This window comes from Macaca nemestrina, chromosome 15, assembly GCF_043159975.1.
Source record: "Macaca nemestrina isolate mMacNem1 chromosome 15, mMacNem.hap1, whole genome shotgun sequence".
Lineage (NCBI taxonomy): Eukaryota > Metazoa > Chordata > Mammalia > Primates > Cercopithecidae > Macaca > Macaca nemestrina.
In genome coordinates this window covers 49,878,931-49,882,403 of record NC_092139.1, presented here as the reverse complement: position 1 = coordinate 49,882,403, position 3,473 = coordinate 49,878,931, and the positions used below count along the sequence as shown (strand labels likewise).

The following is a 3,473-nucleotide window of genomic DNA, read 5'->3' as shown; positions in this document are numbered from 1 at the left end:
CAAAGTAGGCTTCTGGCCAAGATGCCCAAATCTGGAGGATCATCCCCAGACTGAATGTCCCAGCATTTCTGCCACATGGAAACCTATGCCATTTTTGAGATGATAATGTTTGTTAGGAAACCGAAAGTTAGGCACACCCATAGGTGCTTTGTCATTTCCACAACTTTTTCCTGGTTCCACGTTTGAAAGGCAATTAGGAATGGAGGCATCGCTAGTTTCTAAGGATCATGTCTGCGAGCCAGGATTCCCGATCCAGAGACAATGGCCCCGATGGGATGGAGCCCGAAGGCGTCATCGAGAGTAACTGGAATGAGATTGTTGACAGCTTTGATGACATGAACCTCTCAGAGTCTCTTCTCCATGGCATCTACGCCTATGGTTTTGAGAAGCCGTCTGCCATCCAGCAGCGAGCCATTCTACCTTGTATCAAGGGTTACGATGTGATCGCTCAAGCCCAATCTGGGACTGGGAAAACGGCCACATTTGCCATATCAATTCTGCAGCAGATCGAATTAGATCTAAAAGCCACCCAGGCCTTGATCCTGGCACCCACTCGAGAATTGGCTCAGCAGATACAGAAGGTGGTCATGGCACTAGGAGACTACATGGGTGCCTCCTGTCATGCCTGTATTGGGGGCACCAACGTGCGTGCTGAGGTGCAGAAACTGCAGATGGAAGCCCCCCACATAATCGTGGGGACCCCTGGCCGAGTGTTTGATATGCTTAACCGGAGATACCTGTCTCCCAAATACATCAAGATGTTTGTACTGGACGAAGCTGACGAAATGTTAAGCCGTGGATTCAAGGACCAGATCTATGACATATTCCAAAAGCTCAACAGCAACACCCAGGTAGTTTTGCTGTCAGCTACAATGCCTTCTGATGTGCTTGAGGTGACCAAGAAGTTCATGAGGGACCCCATTCGGATTCTTGTCAAGAAGGAAGAGTTGACCCTGGAGGGTATCCGCCAATTCTACATCAACGTGGAACGAGAGGAGTGGAAGCTGGACACACTATGTGACTTGTATGAAACGCTGACCATCACCCAGGCAGTCATCTTCATCAACACCCGGAGGAAGGTGGACTGGCTCACCGAGAAGATGCATGCTCGAGATTTCACTGTCTCTGCCATGCATGGAGATATGGACCAAAAGGAACGAGACGTGATCATGAGGGAATTTCATTCTGGCTCTAGCAGAGTTTTGATTACCACTGACCTGCTGGCCAGAGGCATTGATGTGCAGCAGGTTTCTTTAGTCATCAACTATGACCTTCCCACCAACAGGGAAAACTATATCCACAGAATCGGTCGAGGTGGACGGTTTGGCCGTAAAGGTGTGGCTATTAACATGGTGACAGAAGAAGACAAGAGGACTCTTCGAGACATCGAGACCTTCTATAACACCTCCATTGAGGAAATGCCCCTCAATGTTGCCGACCTCATCTGAGGGGTTGTCCTGCCACCCAGCCCCAGCCAGGGCTCAATCTCGGGGGGCTGAGGAGCAGCAGGAGGGGGGAGGGAAGGGAGCCAAGGGATGGACATCTTGTCATTATTTTTCTTTGAATAAATGTCACTTTTTGAGGCAAAAAAAGAAGGAACCGTGAACATTTTAGACACCCTTTTCTTTGGGGTAGGCTCTTGCCCCAGGCGCCGGCTCTTCTCCCAAAAAAAACACTAATCCATTTCCCTAACCTAGTAACCTCCAGATCCCAGAGGCTCTCCTCACCTCAGCTGAGCTCCTTTGAAAGTGATTCAGGGGACTACGTCATTCAGCCTCATTTGCTGGACCAAATCTGGAGGGAGAACCCCTAAAACCCCTGACTGAGGTTGCCCAGGGGGTTGTCCCCAGGTGGGGGGAAGCAGGGGAGAGAAAAAGAAAATGGTAGCCATTTTTACATTGTTTTGTATAGTATTTATTGATTCAGGAAACAAACACAAAATTCTGAATAAAATGACTTGGAAACTGCCAAAAAAAAAAAAAAAAAAAAAAAAAAGGAATGGAGGCATCTCAGCCTGTGTCTAAATCTTGCTGTTGATACGACTCCGATGACCAGAGGAACACCAGGGTCCTTGGTCTCATGCAGATTTAGATAAAACGACACAGACACATGTGGAGTAGTTTAAGGAGCACAGAGTTTAACAGGCAAAAAAGAAAGAAGAAGCTCCCCTGTACAGAGACAGAGGGAGAGAGGCTCCAAGCCCAGAGAAGAAACCTTGAGTGTGGCAGAAAACAGCAGGTTATATGAGGAGGCTGAAGGAGGCGGTGTCTGACTTGCATAGGGTTCAGGGGATTGGTGTGATCAGGTATGTCATTCATGTAGCCAGTGAGAAAACTGGCCCTCCCATCCTAGTCTTTTAATATGCAAAAGCAGGGCGCCATTTTGTTCTATACACGTGGGAATATGTGGGCACCGCCATGTTGCCAGGCACACGTTGGGGCAAGAAGAAGATGCAGGAACCGCCATGTTTGGCTGGACCCAGTTTCTAACGGCCGGTATTTGCATATAAGCTTGCTGGTCCGGCTCTAAGTGCTGGGGCTTTCCTGAAGCCCCTGCTAGACAAGAAACGTTTCTGGAGCTGCTTTAAAAGAAACCAAAACTTCCCAAGGATCCCTTTTCATTCTATCTGCTGAAAATAATGTCTTAATAACTCCTTTAATGCTGTGGTATAGGTTAGTGCATGATGATGATCTATTTGTGGCTGGGACTACTATGTACCAGGGTTGATGGCTATAGCTATCCTGATGAACTTGAGAAAAATACCTTTATTCTTAGGTCTAAATGTTGCAGTCTGACAAATGAGACTATTTGTTGTTTTATATGGGCTTCTACAGAGACCAGTTTAGAATAAATAATATAATAAATATAGTATTTGAACTCCTTGGGAGAAAAGCAGATTATTTGTTTCACTGTGTGTGTATCTGCCTATCATACATGTGTGTGCACATATGTGTACACATATACAGAGACACACATTTACACACATATACATATGTGTGCAGTATGTGTGTACGTACTTATAAGAATCAGACCTCTCTGGACATGTCTGATGAGCTGTGTCCTGCCCAGTGTCAGTTTCACTGAGGATCCCACCCCCCTCTCCCAAAGGAGTGAGGAGAGGGGGTGAAGGGACCCCTATATTTCACCCAGCTCCTCCCAAGACCCACAAGAAGCATGAGACCTGGGGAGACCCAGCAGTGGCGGCAGGGCTGCTAGGGTACCCAGGCAGCAAAGTGTGCCATAGGTTTAGGCAGGGGCTGTGTCCCCTACTTTCTCTCAAGAGAAAGCTGGGCATGACTGGGGCACATTGGAAGACCACGGTGAAGTCACAATGATGTCCAGTGCCTTGCAGTTAGGGAAGGGGGCCTAGAGAAAGAGAAAAGGAAAGAGATGGCAACCTCCACAACCTCCATGTGGTAGCTGACTGAATCAGGGTGGGGGGCTTCCAAAAATACCTCAAGAGTTTTAAGGAG

At 47.7% G+C, this 3,473-nt stretch overlaps 1 pseudogene; it reads left to right on the top strand.

Annotated features, from left to right (window-relative positions):
- The first annotated feature begins 216 nt into the window (after positions 1-216).
- On the top strand, positions 217-1,870 carry LOC139358513 (eukaryotic initiation factor 4A-I pseudogene; annotated as a pseudogene).
- The last annotated feature ends 1,603 nt before the right edge of the window (positions 1,871-3,473 follow it).